The sequence below is a fragment of the Amia ocellicauda genome, chromosome 15 (genome assembly GCF_036373705.1).
Source record: "Amia ocellicauda isolate fAmiCal2 chromosome 15, fAmiCal2.hap1, whole genome shotgun sequence".
NCBI classification, from domain to species: Eukaryota; Metazoa; Chordata; class Actinopteri; order Amiiformes; family Amiidae; genus Amia; species Amia ocellicauda.
Genome location: NC_089864.1, coordinates 18725922 through 18748786, shown reverse-complemented (window position 1 = coordinate 18748786; position 22865 = coordinate 18725922). Strand labels below are relative to the sequence as shown.

General features: G+C 34.4%; 1 protein-coding gene across 1 annotated transcript in view; it reads left to right on the top strand.

Annotated features, from left to right (window-relative positions):
* The window catches only part of mgat4c (mgat4 family member C), a 175534-nt gene that overhangs the window by 139722 nt on the left and 12947 nt on the right, over positions 1–22865 (top strand). Inside the window, exon 5 of the mRNA XM_066724373.1 lies at positions 16792–16878. The gene's annotated coding sequence lies outside the window, so the exon portion shown is untranslated. The remainder of the gene's footprint in view (positions 1–16791; positions 16879–22865) is intronic.

Sequence of the window (22865 nt, the reverse complement as noted above, 5' to 3'; positions counted from 1 at the left end):
TGTTTTGAGAAAATTAATAGCAGGGTACAATTATAAGGCATTAGTTATGTATTATTAATATATATATATTTTTACATGAACATGCAGTCTAATGGAATGCTTTGTTCCCTAATACACCCAGTCTGCCTTTTTATTTCCTCCCCTGAATCAGTGGCTGCTTGGTTAAATGCAAGATAAATTGTTCTTTGAGATAGTTCAGACCAATATTACCATCATACAATATTAATGAGGAAAGCTTTGGGGATTGGGTGGATCCCTAGCTATAGGATACTTGCAACAATAAGGCATCCGAAAACAGCTTCTTGTAAGGATTGTTTCAAACCTCTCTTTATGAGCGAATGTCAGTTTGCTCTCCGCTGAACATGGATTCTGAAACAGAGGTAATGTTGCTTTCATATCGCTGCTGCTGTATTTTTTAACAAATGTTATGGGGCTCTTGTTGCTGTTAAATGTATTGCTTTAGATTTTATAGTGGAGAACAATGTTTGCATGCATCTTTTGTGGAAGTCACTCTATAAGGTTTTGACTATTATGCTGCTTTGGCACTTACTAATGTGATTATTTCTATGAATTGGTATCTGTGAGTTGTAACTTTCTGACACAATTTCAAAGGAAGGCCAGTCCTTTTCCTAGATCTTTAAAAAATCTTGATTTAATTTTTTTGTCAAATACAAAATAAATGATACATTGAAGACCCCCTTTTTAATGATATATGTTAACTATAACTAGGCAACATTACAGTAGTAAAATTGACAGAACTACCATATAATCTATTTTATATATAATACATATACAGTATTTTCTCCTAAACAGTATGTAACATTTTCCACAGGCTCACAAGTAATGGTAGTTTAAACAGTTTGAAAACTCTTATTATCTAAACTATGTTGAAATCTATGATGGATGGATGATAATATTGTAAATAATAATGATACTTCAGGATTATAGAAACATCTTTTAAAGTGTTACATAAATACAACAATTGTAGTGACTATCTTTCAATATTAGAAATATAATTAAAATGTCATGTTGTTCATATATTTGTGATGGGTGAAGAGATGGAATGTATAAGTATAAGTCATACATATTTCTAAGTACATACATTTACATGTACTGTATGTAAATATATATTTACTACCTTACCATCAGTGCATTTTTTCTTTCTTTTAAACATGTTAATTTGTACAATTATCTATCCCTCTATCTATCTATTTATCATATATAAACTATATACATCCACTATCAAAAGTTTTACTTTTTGTTGCCTTATAGCCTGGAATTACAATGCATACAAAAATAAACTTAAAAACGTTTAACTACAAATACATCCCCACAACTTCCAAGTGAAAAAATATTCTAGAAACTTGTAGAAAATGTATCAAAAATAAAAATAGATTGGTTGGATAAGTGTCCACCCCCCTTGTAATAGCAAACCTAAATTAGCTCAGGTGTAAACAATCAATATCACACATCAGGTTATGTGGCCTCCACCTGTGTTATATTGTAGTGATTAACAGGATTTCAGGATACATGTAGCAGTTCCTGTAGGTTCTCTCTGCTGGGTAGTGCATTCAACAAAAAAGACAACCATGAGCACCAAGGAGAGGCTACCAAGAAGGCAATGGCAACTTTGCAAGAGATACAGGCTTTTACAGCCAAGAAACACTAGGGTTATTCTTTAGCCACGTGGGAAAACATTTTCTGGATTGACGAAACTGAAATTTCTGGTCTAAATGAAAAGTGTTATGTTCGGCACAAACCCAAAAACACCATCCCTACTGTGAAGCATGGTGATGCAGCATCATGTTATGAGGATGTTTCTCGTTGGCAAGGACTGGGACATAGGCCAAAATCCAATCGTTAATTTGTGGTATGACTTGTTTTTGATCAACACTCCCCAAGGAACTTGACAGAGCTTGGACAGTTTTTTTAAAGAAGAATGCCAATATCCAAAGGTCCAATATCACCAAATCTAGGTGTGCAAGGGTGTGCATCCCAAAAGAGACACAGCTGTAATTGTTGCAAAAGGTGCTTCCACCAAAGGATTAACTCAGGGGGGTAGAAACTTATCCATTTATGATATTTCAGTTTTGTATTTTAATATATATTTTTTCCACTTTGTTTTTTTCCCCCCATTACAGTGTGGAGTATGTATATGTAATGGGACTCATCTGTGTATAATGAGCCTGTTACCAAGTGACGTATCCCCTCAGTAAAAGTAGTACAGTGTTGAGCCTCCCATGGTATGAGGTTCAGCCTTTTAGCGTAGAGGACTTAATACTGTACTGCGCTGGAGCCGCTGCGGTGCAGTGGTGGTGGGTGGTTCGAATCCCGGGCGGGGAGCTCTGACCTGCATCGGCCACACACACACATATATATATATATATATATATATATATATATATATATAATTTAATCTATTAAAACATGTTGCTTGTTTTAAAGAGAAGAGCACATTTTATTTACAGTTTAAAAGCAATAGCTTGTTACAATTGAGCACATTGCTATACAGTGTCTAATGCTATTTGACTACTTTTATCCAGTCCCTGTTTTCAGAAGTCTTAGTGCTATAGAGCAGCTGTAAAGAATCTTTTGGGAATCTGGCCAAGTTGTTTTAAGTCTTGAAGCACTATGACAAGAGCTGTTTATCTTCGCTGTTTGTCTATGGTTTAAGTTCAGATGTTTGATTTGCATCTCCTTGGACATCAACTCCGTGTGCTCAACTCCCCACACAAAGCATGCTTAAAGGAGATAGTGCATTCCCATGTTATCTTCAGTGACTTCCCGCCCTCAGGCAGTTCTTTTACTATATAAATGTGACCAAGAGTGACCTTGACTTGTTTCTGAGCTTTTAAGTAATGTTCCGCTGTTGTTGATTTGTTTTTTTCGTTTTTTTCATTTTTGAATGCTTTGGATTTTTTTTTCTTTTGTAAACAAGGCTTTCAAGCTTGACTCAACATTTACCTCTTCCCTACTCAGATATTCAATCTGGAGATTGGACTTTGTTTTGAAAGAAAAAGGAGATCTTCATTTAGGATACACATGAAAAATCTGATCTGGAACATAATGATCTGAAGTGTAAAGTAACCTACTAGGTTCTTCTTTCCTGAGGTTTTACTTTTCACTTATTTTTTGCGTTTTCTCAGCCTGGAATAATTTGCTGAAATAAAATGCAAACACAACAAGCAAACAAATACATAAATTGGGGCTAACACAACATGTCTAGTATAAACCAAAGAACATTTCAGATCCAGATTAAAATCTAAATTGTATTTCCTTTCATTAAATGTATTAATTTTATTATAGATATCTCATGTTTTTAACATGTTAATACACCTTTTTTGTTTTAGTTTTTTGTATGTGCCTTTTTAGTAATGTGTGCTTACAAATTTAACATACAACCTGTGGTTCAATAGACTAAATATTAAGCAGATAGGTGATAGATTAACTAATAGAGTAGCCATGTGTTTCTTTTCTGATGGGAGAATGCCATGACTTCCCAGCATGCTCTAGTCAGGATTCTTTGAGCAGTTTAACTATAGTAGAATTAATATACCACACTTGCTTACTTGTTTAGAGGGCTTACAAGACATTCTTAAAATGAATAGGCAATATATCATCCTTCAATCCCCCATGTTCCATTCCATAGGCAAAATAGTAATTTGGGGTCATATGGTGCTAACTAATAAGAAGTGACTGGGTTTAGACTCAGAGGTCATGCTCTGACATGTATATATTGAGGAAGATACAGACTACTCAAAGTGTATAATCATTTAAAGGTCAAAAAAACAACTGGCCAAAAATGGAAAAAATATCTTTAAATATGAATATGTACCTGTCAGTTACTGGCACTGACTCACCAATCATGCAAACCGGTTGAGACATAAGGTGTTCTTCCAACCTTTCTTAGTGGAGGAGCTCTTGATTGTAGTTCTTGAAGCTGATGTGTCAGCAAAATGTAGAAGTCTTTCAAAATTGCATCCTAGAAGACAGCACACTGATGTGAAAATACATGTAACTTCATCAAGGATATGTGAGTGTTAATAGTTTCATACATTTTTCCTCCATTGGGTAGCCAGTTGTATTTTATAGGGTCATAATCACTATGGAATTTGCACAATATTTTCTTCTTTGATTGTTTTGTTTATAACTTTCATATCATATTAGTTTAAATATCCAGACTGGCATATATTGAAACTGAATAGTTATGTTAATATTTTGTAAATGTTTTGAAAGATTAATGTCTATCAACTGTTCTGGTTATTTGCAGCTTTCCCATTTTCCAATATACATCAATATCATTCAGTATGATTCATGCTGTAAGTTCGAGGTTTATACAACATTGGTGATTTGATTATTGCAAAACATACAAAACTTTATATATAATATATATATATATATATATATATATATATATATATATATATATATATACACACAGTACTGTGCAAAAGTTTTAGGCAGGTGTGAAACAATGCTGTAAAGTAAGAATGCTTTCAAAAATGTTAATAGATTATATTTATCATTTAACTAAATGCAAAGTGAGGGAACAGAAGAAAAATCTACATCAAATCCATATTTGGTGTGACCACACTTTGCCTTCAAAACAGCATCAGTTCTTCTAGGTACCCTTGCACACAGTTTTTGAAGGAACTCGGCAGGTAGGTTGGCCCAAACATCTTGGAGAACGAACCACAGTTCTTCTGTGGATTTAGGCAGCCTCAGTTGCTTCTCTGTCTCCATGTAATCACAGACAGACTCGATGATGTTGAGATCAGGGCTCTGTGGGGGCCAAACCATCACTTCCAGGACTCCTTGTTCTTCTTTACACTGAAGATAGTTCTTAATGACTGTTGCTGTATGTGTGGGGTTGTTGTCATGCTGCAGAATAAATTTGGGGCCAATCAGAGGTATGGCTTTTTGGCCGCAAGTCTTCCATGAAGGCCACTTCTGACCAGACTTCTCCGGACAGTAGATGGGTGTACCAGGGTCCCACTGTTTTCTGCCAATTCTGAGCTGATGGCACTGCTGTACATCTTCCGATTGCGAAGGGAAGTAAGCATGATGTGTCTTTCATCTGCTGCAGTAAGTTTCCTTGGCCGACCACTGCATCTACGGTCCTCAACGTTACCCGTTTCTTTGTGCTTCTTCAAAAGAGCTTGGACAACACATCTGGAAACCCCTGTCTGCCTTGAAATGTCTGCCTCGGAGAGACCTTGCTGATGCAGTAGAACTACCTTGTGTCTTGTTGCTGTGCTCAGTCTTGCCATGGTGTGTGACTTTTGACAGTAAACTGTCTTCAGCAGCCTCACCTTGTTAGCTGAGTTTGGCTGTTCCTCACCCAGTTTTATTCCTCCTACACAGCTGTTTCTGTTTCAGTTAATGATTGTGTTTCGACCTACATATTGAATTGATGATCATTAGCACCTGTTTGGTATAATTGTTTAATCATACACCTGACTATGTGCCTACAAAATCCCTGACTTTGTGCAAGTGAACCTAGAAGAATTGATGCTGTTTTGAAGGTAAAGGGTGGTCACACCAAATAAGGATTTGATTTAGATTTTTCTTCCATTCACTAACTTTGCATTTAGTTAACTGATAAATATAATCTATTAACATGTCTATTTTTGAAAGCATTCTTATTTTACAGCATTTTTTCACACCTGCCTAAAACATTTGCACAGTACTGTATGTGTGTGTGTGTGTGTGTGTGTGTGTGTGTGTTTAATTTACATGACTAGAACATGTTTAACGTTTAACATTTAACTTTATTATTTTACATTTACAACTTTTTGTATTGATGTATTTGATTAATACATATTTCTAATAAATACCATTATTTAACAGTTATTAAATCATCACAACAGTATTGCAGATTATTTAACAATATTTAGGATACTTAAATTGAAAATACTTAAGTGTTGAAGATTTTCATTTTCCCAACATAATTTCAACATCATAATAATATCATAGTGACATAAACATAGTTATTATATTGTTACAAAATGTTATAGTTGATCGCACAATATTGAACAAGGTTATTGTTTTCTATTTGGTTGGTTTATTTTATACTTCATTCTTAGCTATTAACAGTATTTACATATTTACAATATTGTAAATCTTATAACTAAACTGCTTCTGGCTAGTGACTGCTATGATATCAGACTCCACCCACAGCAGGGATTTCACATCCATGGCAAGCATTATGCTGCAGATATTAAAAACATTTCCAAATCAACATGTCTCAGATAATATTATTATGCTACAGAGTGATTTAGAAAATGCATTATGCATATATGCAAATATATTTGACCAAGGCCCAGATTGCATAAAAAAATCTAAGCTACATGAAACATTTCCATTCCAATAATGCATGACAGTGTACTGCATATCACTCTCATTGCCTGTGCATTATCTGTTTTTGTTTTTTTGATAACTATAAATCAATTATTGTATTAGTAGTTATGTAATGTGTGTACAACATAAGTTAAAATAATAATATTAATTAATTAACCCCATTAATTGTATTCACAAATTCATAGTAAAATGTTCTCCCTTCATTACCTTTTGGGGTTTTGTTTGTTTACTCTGGCTTGATAATTTGTAATGCAAATGAGCATGTTTGGTTGCTTTTATCTCTCTTTTAATGTCTTCCATTGGACACTATACCTTTCTTGGATGCTTACTTTGTGAAAAGTTTTGAAATGTTGATATACTACAATGATTACACTTGCACTAACTTCACTGTATAAATAATTGCTAACTTAAATTAGGTTACTTCCTTTAGGTTACTTAAGTGTTTGACTGAGCTTTTCTAAAATAGGTGACAACATCAGCATTCATGGATAATTGTGCAGTAATTAGAAATAGGCTTTTTTTTGTTAGCAAAGTTTTGTTTTAGTTAGGATGGATACATAATATTCTGATTTTGCCTGATTTTTTTTTTAGCACACCTGGCACAATAAATGTGTTTTTGTTTCCTACAAAGATGTCTGAATACATAAATACAAGCACAATTCTAAATGCCGAGAATATATGTATTACATTCAAATGTATAATAGGCATTACTAGTATTTCAGCATATCTCTAAATAATTTAAATATATCTTTAAATGATTTAGATATCTGCAAACCATTCAGATATATCTAAATAAAGTGCCTTTTAAATATATTTTGAAATGATTTGTCGATATCTCAAAATTATTTGAAGATATCTTTAAATGATTTAGAGATATCTGCAAATCATTTCAAGATATCTTCAAATGACTTCCTGTATGTTGGCTGAGATTATCACTTCCTGTTTCCTCATTCAGTTACATAGAAATGAATTAAAAAATAAACAGGAAGTGATAATCTTGGGCTACCTACAGGAAGTCATGTTTCAGTGGTGTATGTATAAGTTATAACACAATTTCCATGTGTTACGTGCATTTGTGAGTGCACATCTGGCAAGGAAATACATAATAATACATACATGTGTTTTACATGTGTATTTCTCTCAAAGCACACATTAAATGTATATTGGAATCCAGTGTAAATATGATATTATACACAAAAAAATAGCTTATTGACACCTTGAACTTTAACATAAAGTCTGTGGTGAATTCTACAGCACTGTTCTGAAAGACAAGGCACTGGTCCAGGCTGCAAGGAGTAACACCAAGTACACTAGGAAGAAGAAGTAATGAGGACAGTCAGATGATTTAAAGATTATTGAAATGTGAGAAAATAACATGTTTAACATGTTTAACATGTTCATTCTTATTATTTTTAATTTTTTTTGCTGTTTTGCAAACTCTTTTAGTCTTTTTGTGTATTTTACTTGCACTTTGTTAATAAAGCATTGCAATGCTTTTAAGGTACTTTTGAATGCTTGTCTCTCTGCCCCACGTCCCCTTCCCATGTAGGCTATAGCCAGAACTAACCTGAATGTAATCTATTCAGGTGATGCCACAGCAGGGGAGATTTATCTAAGGCAAAAATAAAAGACACATGTGTTCAACTGTAACTCATTTTGACCTAATATTTACTTCAAATAAAGGTACATTTTGTCAGTATTGCGTTCTCAGAAGTGTCCAGATATGGCCATTTAAAGGCTTTATCCCTAAAATGTTCTCACGGAGGGGCATGCCCTGGACCCCCCTAGCTTGACTCCACCTCCGCCCCCCCTTCATTTTTTTGGTTTCTCAAAGGTGGCAACCCTATTTAGAGATATCTCTAAATGTACTTTTAAATGAGATATCATTAAATGTTTTGCAGATATCTCAAATTGATTTGCAAATAGCTTTAAATGATTTAGATATCTCAAACTATTTGAATATATCTTTAAATGAATTAAAGATATCTCTAAATGAAATTTACCATATTTATTAGACACTCATTAAAACATCTCACACACAAAATAAAGTATATTTTAGGTGGTGTTCATACTAGTATTGGTTAAACATGTGTTTCTGCCTTAACCTTCACTTTATTAAAACATAGATGCTCTCTGGCCTCAAAAATCAAGATTCAACAGCTCTGTAATCCTCTGTAATACAAAACTCCTCTGATGTCATACGCCTTGTTAGTTTAACATTGCCCTGAACAATCAATACATTGAAATTTGATGTATGTGATATGAAATTGCCTGTGCAAACTGGAGCCTGGTGATAAGCAGTTATGTTTGGTGGAATCTTTTTCCATTGGATGATGAATAGTACAAATTAATTTCTAATGTCAGTGTATACATCACAGATGTTTTTTTTATTACCCTTTTTAAAAACAATTTAACAGAAAAATATTGAACGCTCTATGTCACAGAATTTACAGCAACCAGTAGGATTTTTACAAAACAGAAAGAAAATAAATTATCTTCTTCAAATTCCATATGTGCCTCAGATTACGTACTGTTCAGTAGCATTTAGAACAAATCAATTCTTCATAAAAGTGAAGGCATAGACTGTTAGAAAGTTTTTTGTTTTGTTTTTTCCTATTCACCATTCCTATAGATAGCATGTTGCACTGGCAATTTGATGCCTAATTTCATCAGTTCTTGTGAAGTAAGAAAACTGGGAATGGTTAGTACTAGTTACTTCAATTTGAAATCAGGTTGCTTTTGGTTATACGATTATTGGTACCACTCTTCTCTTTATAACAGTAAGGTGCACAGTAATAATGGATACCATAAAAGGCTACAATTCCTGCCCATTTTTCTTGGCCGAATTGCTCAAGCTCTTTCAAGTTGCTAGGGGATCACTTATGGACAGCAGTTTCCAAGTCTTTCCACTGACTCTCAATAGGATTTAACTCAGGACATTGACTGGGACACTCAAGGACAATCACATACTCATTCTTCAGCCCCACTACTGTAGCTTTGACTAGTGTTTCCAGCCCGGGGACCCAGGGCACCGAAAACCCGGGCAACCCAGACGATTTCTCAACCCCACAAGCCCAGGTTTGGCATGGGTATAAAACTGGTATTGACGAAAAAAAACACAAAACAAAATCATACTTGCATGCACAGCGCAACAGTGAACTCTTGTATACTTTTGTGTATTTTTTCATTCAGTGAGAAGATTGAAGCAGGAATGTTCATTCAGTAACCTGTCGGCAAAACCTACAATATAATTGAGCACTGCTGCAAAATACGAGGAGTTCAAGAACAATGTTTTGATCCAAGCTCGGTTTGGTTCTACTTCCTACAAGAAGTACACGGTTAATCAACCAAATGCAAAAAGCATGCAAACAAGGTATTGCATACAGCTGGGGGCTCTGCAAGGTCTCTTCAGTTTATACACATTATCAATACATAACTATGTGAATTAATAAATAATAATACAAATAATAATGCAGTATAACTGAGTTTGTGTTTAATTTCAGCTCCACATAAAATACAGACACAAAAATGGTGTTTATTATTTTACTTATTTAGTATTGCCTTGTTGATATGGCCTGGGGTTCTATTTTAATGAATAAAATAAGGGGGAAAAACTAAGATTTGAGGAGTTCAGACATACGTTTGATGTGCCCTACAGTGTGTGACAGGGTGAGGTGTGCGCCCGCAAGGTGCCGTGGCACACACACTGTGCTGGAAGTGTTGTATGATGACATTTGAGAGAGAGAGAGAAGCACCATCTGAAAAGTTTAGAGTGAGCTTAGTGTTATTTATTTATTTAATTTTGTTTCCATATTGATTATTTTTTCCATTTATATACCTATGAAATAATTTGGCTTCAAGCTCGGGTGCCCCGGGGACCCCAGGTTTATGAATTTTAAACTCCAAAAACCCGGGCCTGGTATTTTCTCCCAGTTTTGGAAACCCTAGCTCTGACCTTGTGCTTTGGATCACTGTCCTGCTGAAAGGTGAATTTTCACCCCAGTTATAAGTCTTTAGCAGACTGAAACAGTTTTTCCTCTACGATTTCCCTGCACTTTGCTCTGCTGTCCATTTGTTGGCTGATGCACATTTTCTTCCATCTCAGCCTCTTTCAAAGTTGTCATTGGCCTCACAGTGGCATCCCTCACCATGTTTCGTCTTTGCCCGGCTTCTCAGTTTGGAGGGATGACCTGATCTAGATAAAATGTAACATCCATTTCTTGAAGATTGAATAGACCGTGTTCACAGAAATATTTAGAGACTTCAGTATTTATTGTGCCCTTCTTCTGATCTGTGCTTTTCAATGACTTTATCCCCAACTTGCTTTGAACGCTCCTTGGTCTTCATGGTTGCGTCTTTGATCAAAGTTTGACCTGACCAAGAAACCTCACAGAGACGGGTGTTTTATTCTGAAATAATGAGACACAGGCCATTCAACTAATTGTGTGGCTTATTAGGGTAATTTTGTGCACCTGAATTAATTCAGGTTTGCCACATCAAAGGGTTTGAATACTTGAATACTAAAGTGCAATCATGACTCTTCCATTTTTATTTCATATTAGTTCTCTGTTTACTTATTTATTTTAGTTTTTGTTTTCAATGTGTGAAATATTGTGTATCAAATATATGTATTCCTACTTCAAAGTGTTATGACTGCAAGCTTTAAAGCACAAAATGTGAATATTGTGAGAGTGTTTGAATGCTTTTGAAAAGCACTAGGTCATGGCCAAATCCAAAAATAGTTTATATAAGAATATGCAGTATCTTGTCCTTTTATTAAGATTAAAATAATCAGATTGCATATCAGTGTAGTTGCTTGTTTTTCCTTTTATATAGTGGATAACAAGGAAAGCTTCTGTTGCCTTTGTGTTTCACATCGTTGGCTGAGTGCACCCTGTAGAGAAAAGTTTTAGTTTTGGACAGAAATCCTAATATTAGGCGTGTGGTGCATTATGATGTAATCCTCCGCAACATTTTTTGCTTATGTTAAGCAAAATGTAAGTTTATGCAGAGGGTGTTCTGGAGTTCAGCTTTGCAGAACTGCAGAAATGACCCACATCTATAGCCATATGTTTACAGTGCCTACCTGTCCGGTTTATTTATTTTTTTCCCTTATGTATGTATGTGTTTATTTATTATTTTCAATGCCTAGTTCAGTTTTACTTTAGTTGACAGTTTTACACTGATTCACTGATTAAAAACAGATGTCCTGATTAATTACAATTATGTGATTCCTATAAAATGTATAATCCTAAAATACTAATGCTATGAAGTCTGATATTTTTCTGCTTGGTTATTTAAAGTGGTTCAGTGAAAGCTACTGTGACATATTAGTAGTATTGTAGTAGTGTGTTTGTACATTTGAATAAAGAGTCACCTATGCCCCTATGTAAACCTTGTTATAAAATAAAAGGCAATTACAATGAATACTAATTAAATCAGGGGTGCAAAACTCCAATATTGGTAGGTCATACTCCTACCTACCTACCCCAAATGTTGTCTTAAATGCCTTTACTACACATAGTTAATCAGAGATGTGTGACATTTGAGCTCAGAGATTCGGGGGGAATATTTTAATTTATCTACAGACACTCTCAGACCACATTTAAGATTTATCATGTGTAAATTCCTCTGGGGATGATAATTACATTTTTTTTAGTTGCCTCTTTATTTTTGGCTTCAGTGCAGTCATAAAATGAAATCTGTCTTTCACAGTGTTAAGTCATCACAGTCTAAAGATGTTTAGATGCTTTTATATCACTATTCAGTGTTGTGTTAAGGTGTGGAGAGTAGGATGTACATTTAAAGAAAAACAAATGAACGCAAGGACATATATAGCATGCAGGACTAACCCTACAGCTGGGAGGTCTTTTTAATTTTCATTCTTTCCAATTCTGGTTTTGTTGTTTTTAAAGACGGGCTGTAAATACCCAGTGATGGTACAGAATTGGATTGGTTTGTGTTGGCATGTTCCTTGTTAGACCATTGAAGAGCAAGTCCTGTGAGTTTGAAGAAGAATTTTAAAATGATGGATGCTATAATAGATGGTTATTCTTTATTTAGTTGTAGATGGAAGTAAATAATTGCCAGCTCTTGAATCTGTAGAATCGCACTTCTTGTCGGTTACCTCTGACCTCAGACTTCACAATGCTGGGGACTGATAACTAACAGTCGATTTATTTACATGGCATTACATTCTTAAGAAAACCAATGTATTCGCAAAGCTGCATCAGAAGATTTGTTTTCACTGTGATACTTCCTTCTGTTTACATGACAAGCCTGTTCTCGTGTTTGACACTCAGTTTCCTGAAAAGTGCAGTAGGTGTTTCCTGAAAAGTGCAGTGTGTGCCAGCGCTAGGAGCATTGAAAAAAGATAAGCACCTACAAGGCATATTATATAATGAAGGGGGCAAGAAAGACAGAGTCAAGCGGACACTGCTTTGCGACAAAAAAAACATGGTACTGTGATATACAAATAGAAAATTGCTGTCAACATCATGGACATGTAGGGAATCAGCCCAGTAGGTTAGGATTCAGAAACTATATATTTCCTTTCAGTATGTGGCTTTTGAGGATGATCAGACCTGATGATGTATATAGCTTTGGAGTTTGTTTCTGTGTATAGTTATTTACTTTTCATTATATGAATAAATAATTCTGCCAAGACTTTACACACCTGTGCGTAGAAAAGTGGAATTCTGGGACATGATTTTTATCAGTTGTTTTGAGGTTCTGTGTCATAATGTTCTGTAGCAAATATTATAATCTTTATAGCAGCAGGAATGATAGCACTTTTATTTAAGTCAATGAGCATTCTAAACATAATGTATTATAGCTGTACAATAACAATTACAGTTTGATTCTACTTCTGATAGGTTACTCTTCTTTGGACTGGTAGGCTAATACTTTATTTAGGTTTATATGCTTGTGATGTGTTGTTTTAACGTTTTATTAAAAATTTTGTGTCTGGGATGCCACTAATATTGTGTACATAGTATTGCTTCTGGTATGATGAAAGGTTGTGGTAATGTAAGGTGTTTTTATATCGGAAAAGTTATAAGATATAAGTGGAAAACTAAGCTTCCATGTATGTTTGCTATTACTGGAGTTTCTCTTGTTTTCAAAGTTAAGCCTTTGTAGATCCTTAAGCCTGTACTAAAGTCCACTTTTATTATTGAAAGTCAATCGCTGGCAATATCTTGCAACCCTTTGGGGTGTATTGACAGAAGAAATTACTTTCAATACCTCTACATAGCATTCTATGTATGTTCATAAGCTGTGTTGGATGAGAAATGAACAAAAGAATACAAATCCAACCGATTTTCTTTCCACACACAGATTTCTCCCAGACTGCAGCAGTCTTTTAAATGGCATTAAATTGAGAAATTTTAATTTAGAATTTCAAAAGGGAAACTCAAACCATAAACACTTATTATTCTACTTATTATTCTATTCAATGCTACACTTTTGTTATCTATAGCACAATGTTCATATATGTTTGTATATATATATATATATATATATATATATATATATCCATTTGGGTTGAGAAAAAATCTATTTAAGCAGCTGAAGGTCTGACACAAAGCAACTGCTGAATTCATGAGATTTTTCTGGCTTAATTGATTATTTGTGCAGAGCTGTGTATCTGTGAAGTTCAGGATACCCTGGGGAAATAATGTAAAATAGGTAAGAAGATTAAATGTGGGAAAATTGCTTTCTACTGGCTGCATTATTAATCTTTTTTCTCTTTCAAAATGGGTTTTTCATCACGGTTTGCCATTAAAGGGTGCTCCCTGTAGCTTCCTGATCATTACAGGAAGGTTCACTAATAGAGACTTTATACAGTGATACAAAAGACAAGCAAAATTCTTCATTAAGGTGTTTTTTTCTTTTTTGGCATACCTTAAAATGGAACATTTGATTTTATTATTGTTGTTGTGGTGGTGGTTTTATATATATATATATATATATATATATATATATATATATATATATATATATATATGTTCTCCAAGAAAGCCTATTATTATTTCAAAATGTTTTCTTTCCTTCAGAGGACAAAGATAATACATTCATAGAGAGCTCAGATCTCTAGTATGTAATACTGTGGTAATTTTTTTTTATTTACATACACATGGGGTTTCACATACACAACTTTGTATGGACACAACATTTTTAAACATAACAAAATATTTTTTGCAGGTAGAGATTACTGAAATCTCACTGATTGTACTTTTATATTTTTTTAATGAATGAATAAAGAAATTTAAGAAATGTGAAAGCTGATAGTGCTGTGTTACATAAAATGTTAAATAAAATTCAAGTAATGAATTGTCTCTTAACTTGGTATGTCATATTCATTATTAAATAGTGATAGCCTACTACATTATCTGGGTGTTAAAAAAATAATATATAAATATATATTTGTTGATGAAAGACAGGACTTACGCTTTTGTAAACAGATACATTATCAACAGGATTTAGGTGTAATCTCTCAATCGAACTTCATTGCTATGTGTCTGGCAAAGTATTGTTCAAGGACACCTGGAGAGATGACTGGTGAAAATTAAATGTTGTAGAAGACAATGAAAAGCAAGAGATGTGGCCGAGATTTTTAATAAGATGCTCTCTTTTAATCTTGTATATTCTGTCATAAATCTCAGAGTGAATTCTACATGATGATGATAGAAATAATAATATTTGAAAAACTATTGATATGTATAATGTGGATGATTGGTTGTGTGTGTACGGTGTTTGGAAATATTTTATTGCTGAAATTAAAGATGACCTTGTAAAGTATCTTCAGTTAAAACAAAATGTGTTCACTGGGTCCCATGGTAAAAACATAGGCCCCTCCCCCATTGGGCAGTTTCCTTTTTCTCAGATAACCGGGGTTGCATATTGCATGTTCAGATGTACACATTTTCTCTGGCCTAATGAAAGAAGACCAGAGAGGAGTTGGAGGAGATGGGAGCTCTGTTGCTTCATGCTCCATTGTCAGATAAATTTCTTCAAGGAGATCCTCCACGTAATGCGTAAATAAAATATATTATTAAATGTTGGCTCTTCTAAAATCTACTTAACAGAATACCAATACCAAGCAATATCCTGGATATCAACACAGTGTATATATGCATTTTTTTAAATGTATTTTGATATATATATATAAATATATATATGGTGCTGTTTAGAACATAAATCTGATTTATCTGAGTCAACAAACATACATACTGTATAGCCTACATATAGCATATTTTCTCCTTTGATTCTGATTCCTCTCCAGTTATTAAGATTTTAATTACATTTACACCGTTTTTAGAGCTGCATTTAATGAATGTGGGCTTTAAGCATCACATTTGCTATCACATTTGCCACGGATACCACAATGAATTCCAAGAGTAGTTACAGCCTTTATCGCCTTTATCATGCAAAACAAATAGATATAATAACCATCACCTACATAGTCCAACACATTTATTTCATGTAGAAACGTGTATGAAGTCATGTCATACCCAGGACAAGCAGTAACCATGATAATTATGTCTATTTCATTTTTTTACCATGGTATGGCTTCACGCGGAAGCTGACGTTTGTATCCTGGTTTTGGACAGACAACATTTAGTAGTAATGAGTATTTGGAATAAATATAATTTGATAGATAGGAAAATATATTAAATGATATGGAAACCTATAAGCCATTTTCATAGGGAGACAGAGAGACCAACAAACAGACTGATAGTAATAAATACTAAATATGAATTTTACCTTATATTGCACTCAGCACAGTATATATGCATTCGAAGTGGTCACTACAGATGACTGAACTCAATTTTATCTGAAAATATGGATCTGTCATTCACACATAGTTTTTCCAATGAAATCGGTTTTGTTCTTCTGAAGGAAATGAAAGAAAATGTCTTTATTTACTACTGACACAACACTGGAGAACCATTTTTGTGTCTGCACTAATGCCACAGATTACTTGTCTCTCTATTTTATTTATTTTATAACATGAATATTTCTGTTTTGCGAGGATTTCTCATCAACGTTAAGCATGAAATGGACGTGTATGTTCAAACATTATGGAAATAAAAGTACTTCTATTTCAGCAAAAGCAATAAATTACATCTATAAAGCCAACATTACTCTCCACAGTTATCTCACACTCACCTTGATGTCTAATAACGTCCTATTTAGTCCACATTTCATGTTTTCAAACTATCAGCGAGCTATGTCATTAAATCTTTGCAGTACTTAACAATTCAAACCCACGTTTTAAAAAGTGGAGCCTAACAGGGTATTATTTAGCATTCGGGAAATGACCTCTTCCAAAAGGTCTCCTACCTGACAGCAATCAGGATTCCATTTCATTTCTGGTGAGCAAAGTACTTTTCTACCTTTATTGATTTTTTTTTTTTTTTTTTTCAGGAGTTTGGTTCTGGCATATTTATGTATGATACACGATGACCTATCTTGAAGGATTGTATCTACAGAGACAGCATAAAGGAGATTAAGGTATACCCAGCTATTCTCTGTCTTATCAAGTATCTGATTATTGCTGCATTTGTGTAGAAATGCTGTGTGTGTTCGTATACATCCTCAGTGTTGTCCTTGTACCAAAATGTAAAGCGTGCCATTGAGGGGTGAAACGATGGCTTCCACAAAGCAGATTCTATCACTTCCATCCAAAATGATCTTGATTTTTTTTGTATCTTCCTCAAACCATCAAGCATTAACGTAATTTTGTTTCTTCCCTGGAGGACCATCAACCTTTGATGCTTTACTCTGAGCTTTGACTACTAACTGCCTTCACCTCTTAATGGAAGGCACCACACAGGGACAGAGGAAGACCCCTGGGCCATGCTTTCACATTCAGTTTCCGAACTGACACACTGCGATTGCTTTACCGCCATACACTCTGCAAAGAACATTGTGTATAAACTGATTTGGAAACCTGATGTTTTTTACCTTCAGGTTGTGCTGCTCTATAATAAGAAAATGAGAAATACAAGAAAATGAGTGGAAAAGGTATTGACGAACTATTTAATTTCCTGTAGACTTGAATGGTTGAGTATAAATGCATCAGGCAGTTCATTTGATCAGAATAATAAATAAAGGAATAATAGGAACTGATAGCATAGTATTGAAAGACAAGTACCACCAGACCTAAGTATTGAAGTGTATAAGGGCTGTTCTTTCATTGAGACTTCTTTCTTTAGGTTGCTTCCAATTAATTCTCAATTTCACTTGGTTTGGTTCCGCCTTGTTTTGACAATAATAATATTTAACAAGCCTGGGTTTATGGGTTGAGTACACTGATGAAAACAGTAACAGCAGGATCTGAAGTCTTTTCGAGTGGAGGTAAATCCAAGGTCCTGAACTGGCTGACAATATTATAACGCCTATAGCACCTTTTCCAGGAGTGAAGGTGTTACCCGCGGCTTCATAGTGGCACACACATTGTGCTGTCATATTTAAATCCCCTGCCCTTCACCTGAGTTAAACTGTCAATTTCCCACTTGTGTGTGGTGCCCTCATGCAGAATGGCTGTTGTACTTCTCCTCAGAGGCTGCTGATTGTTGGTATGTGATCATAGATTGAGCGCCAACCTTTATTGAGAACCAAGTTGTGAAAAAGGCTGAGATGAAAAGCATTTATATAAGTCAGTTTCTGTTGTATTGATTGTGTTACTAACAGGGTTCTGACGAAGTTCAAGGTTTCCATGAATGAATGTAATAAGTTGCCTTGCGTAAGAGAGTGGCTGAACAGAAAAAATAACAAAATAACAGAAAACATCATTTGCTTACTAGTATTAAGATAATACAGCTTTCTTTTTGTCATATCATGTTATTGAGTTTGCCTTTAGTTTGTTAATTTATTTATAGTTTTCTTAAATCAAATGTAATATTTTGAGTACAGCTCTGTAAACTGAGATATAAAATGTATTTTTCAAAATAGTTTATGTGGAGTTTTAAAAAGCTGCACTTGAATAAAACCCTTTCAAATTTGTCCCTTTAACCTTTCTGAGTTAATCTTGGGGGACATAAATATGCAAGTCCATGATCTGGGACTAGAAAGGAAATTATAACATCTTTGCTGAGAAAAAGAGCTGGTCTGCAGAGTTTATTGGTGGGTTTTTCCATTTCTGAAATATAGTAAAGGCATTGAAGCAGTATGTGCAATTCAGTGGATTGAGTTAATAGACTTCTAACAGCATACAAGGAAAATTGGTTTACTGTGTCTGTGCTCTCCTTCAGCAAAAGTACAGTCAGCTAACATTACTCAGTGAATGATTGTGTCAGAGATTACATTTTAATGAAAATGTCATTGTCTTGACATATACAGCAGCAATGAAATATAAATAAACACACAGAGCCACACATATGTATGGTTGTGTGTGTGTGTGTGTGTGTGTGTGTGTGTGTGTGTGTGTTGAACATGTTCAGATATATAGTAACGTGGCCCAGGTCAGGTGATAGATTTATTACAGCCGGGGACTTCCACTTCCTCTCCACTCGGACTACAGACCAAGAGCAGGACTACAAAAACACCTGAAGACTTGCAGCTTTCAAATTCAATAATTCTTAGATGCAAATATGAATATAAGGCCAATGTCATGTTCAACAACTTTTGTTTAAACTGAGAAAACTGAAGTAGATCAACCGATAATTGAAGAAGTAAAAAGTTATGTCTCCCTTGGACAGCAAATCAATACAAATGGAGATTTGATGGAAGAAAAATGGGAGGAAGAGTATTTTGAAGAAACAGCACACTATTTAAAGGAAATCTACCCATTTGCTTGAAGAGAAAAGTATTCGATCAATGCATATTACCCGTGCTCACTTGATACAGTAAATGATACAGAAACTGGAAACAACCCAAAGAAGCATGAAAAGATACATGCCTGGAATAACAAGAAGACAAAAAGAGAACAAACAAAAGCATGTGAAAGAAAGAAAATGTTAAAATGGCAATGGCCGTATACATTGCAAGAAGAACAGAATAGAGAGGGGCAAGGGATCCCAAAATATTCAAAAATAAAAGACCTGGAAGAGGACCACATAAGAGATTAGAAGATTACATTGAAACAATTGGATATTGCTTAGCAGTGATTGATAAAAGCTGATGATGATGGTATAAATAAATACAAACATACATACTACATACATAAATTATATATACGTGTGTGTGCGTATTCTTTATTTGACATGAAGGAGGACAAACACCTTCGTGTTTGAAAGCTACCTGAGGTAGGCAGGCTTTCATAGATGTGCCCTTGGATTTTTCTGGAGCATCTAGTGAATTATTAAAATAATCTTCTGAGTTTGAATATGTATTAGAATAAAATAAATGCCATATTCAAGTATTCAGCTAAATGCTCAATGGCATGAACCACCTCATTTAAAATTATTCAGTTGTGTAATTTTGTATTCTGCTTGCCATGGACTGGGAGATTAATTTTGTTTTGCACATACCATTTTTCTTTTAACGAATACAATAAAACTGTATTACAATGCTGAGTTTTGCAGGGACATATGTAACTGTGGTCAGTGAGAAATATAGAGAGAAAGAGAAATAAATACTGGCACACTTTCATTTAATCAGTGATATTTGTCATCCCAATGGATTAAAAGGACAAGAGTTCCAATGGTTATGTTTGCAATATATATATATATATATATATATATATATATATATATATATATAGGCCATTCTTAGAATCTGGATTGCATGTTTTGTATCTTTAAGGGTGACACTTTCAACCTTAGAATCAATTAAGAAAAGAGCAATATATCTATATACTTTATTATACTCTAAATGTTATACAGCTAGGCTATATCATGCATGTGCAAATAATATTCATTTTTGCTTTTCAAACTGTAAGTGTCTTCAAATTATAAAATACAGCATATTCTTTGAGTGACAGTAAATGCAGTTGGTCCTGCTGAGTCAGATGTACCAAGAGGTTATAAAATGTCATGTCAGGATAATGTCTAAACTGCATGTTATTTAAACTAACTGCCTTCTGACTTAGTTTAGCTGATCTAGTAATTGAAATGATCTCATTGTGGCCTCTTAGTCCTGGGTGGAAACCATTTATTGTGGCAATGTACCAAAAACACCAGCACCAACACTTTACATTAATCAGAAGAACAGACCTAAGTTACTGAAAACAATCTACTATATGCAGAAATAAGACAAATATTTGAAAATGTGCCAATTCAAAAAACCACACTGCTACTCAAATGTGTGTTAAACATCTGAGATCTGTGCTTCAAATATCCTCTCCCTGCCATTGAAGGAAACACCTTGAATACTTTAATTCCTCCTCCAGAGAATTCCCTTATGGAGATTTATTTTTTAAATAACATCTCTCCTTAGTAACCTTTTCAAATGTTTGAAAATAATTCTCCATCTGTACTTGTATTCACTGATTATCACACATTTCCTTCCCAAGAAACAACTGTTCAAATGATGTTCTAGCAGTTGGGGACATCAATAAAGAAAGCACTAATAACTAATGTAAAAAGTAAGAACAAAGAGAAGCTGACATTATATTATATAACCTGGTTTCATCCTTTGCACCAGATACCTAAATAAATACATAAATAAATAAATAAATAAATAAATAAATAAATAAATAAAAAGAAATGTGTGCAGTGATAACTACATATTCCAGGATGAAATTTCATATAGATTTTTATCCTTGTGCTAAGAGAACTGAATAAGACCTCCACAGATCTTGTGGAGTCGTATGATATGATCAATAAATATACCTGACAGCATAAATATAGAACTGTGTATGATATTAAACACATTTTACAAGCAATCATACTTTTCACGAGTCAGGGCTATAATAACTGCAAATGCAGAAATGTTGACTTATTTAGAATTACCTATTTTTCCTCTCTTTTTGCAAACTGAAATCACTAGTTACCAAATTCAGCTCCCCACTACAATTGCCTTCTACTTTACAAGGGATAAGAATAACTTGGATACGTTTGTTCTCAATGTTCAATCATGCCTAGACTAAAACTTGTATTTCAAGTCATTCGTAATCTGTGAGGCTCCCCTTCTCAATGTATGATGATGAGCTACAATTTTAGCACTTTTTGTCTAGATACCTGTTCCATTGTTTCTAAAAGAGCTCAGATGTTTTTGAAAATTCAGTTTTGTATGTGTTGGAGAAACTACCAGACAAAAACAAACAAAATAAATAGATGACGTTTCTAAGATTATTCCACTTTAGGTAACATATTGCCTGGGTGAGCAAATACCATTATGCACAATGGCAGTGTACTTCCTTCAGAGTAGAAAACCTCCCCACTTAAAAATGCAGTTCAATTGTACTTGTGTCAGAGAAATTCAGAGTCAATCTGCAGACACATGTGGTTAATGGAATTAAGCTGCCAAATGTATTAGTGCTTCATTTAACCCCTGTATTAGACAGGGAATTGGAATTTTACCACGTTTGACTTCCAATTCATTCACGCAAGAGAAAAGAGTTGGGTAGTTACTTCTTTTTGTCACTGCAGCAAGTTCTGTAATTTGGATTAGAATAGTGTTTTCCTGCTACGTTGGTTGTACCTAGCAGACTGTTGAGATAAGTGGTGACAAACGGCAATTAATTTCAATGCAAAGAGAAAATGTCTGATTTGCGTTGATATTATTCTAATGAACTCAAGCATTGTGAATTTGTCAGTGCCTTAAACCTTCACTATTTCCAGAAGGTTTACATGAATTGTCAGTATGCTTCACAAAAAAAAGTGAAATCACTTAGGGCATTGCAGAAGAAAAGTGTTAACACAAAGCCAGCTGGGGGAAATAGGAAAGGGTGCAGTTTGTGAGCGAACAACTGCACGAGGAATGTGCGCAGGGTTTATTTCATGTTCTTATTAATCAACATCACATTAAAACATTAAAAACTGTATATTAAGTGGTATATACAGCGGTGAAAAAACTAAAATTATATAAAAGTTGAACATAAAGACAACACTAGAACTTGAGTAGCCTATACCATTCCTTGTAGGTGCAATTAAGCAAATAAATTAGTTTGGATAGGTATCTAAGAACTCACCTGAAAGAAGACCAGAAGAAACTAGAGCTTTTGAAAAGCTGGGCGTGCTTTTGATCATTTTTTGTTGTTTTTTGTATATCGTGATGTGTGCAGTCCTTCTATTCTGCTTCTCAGATAATAAGCACTCATTAACAGTGGCGGCTTATAGGCACAATAGAGCACCCCTAAAAAGATCATTCTGGATGCTTATTTTCAAGGAACATTTCCATCCTAATAAATCCTTATTTTCATGGCTCGTTTTATTTATTCAGCAGGCAGTCATTTGCACTGTATAATGAAGGGGCTTTGACTCATCTGACTCATTAAGGGTGGATTTCCCTTTCCAAATGTGTCCCTGGTGATTATGTTGTGTTTTATGATTACTTTCAGGCTAAACGGTAGAAGGGATGGATGCGGCTGCTGTTATTGGGGGTTCCTGTGGCAG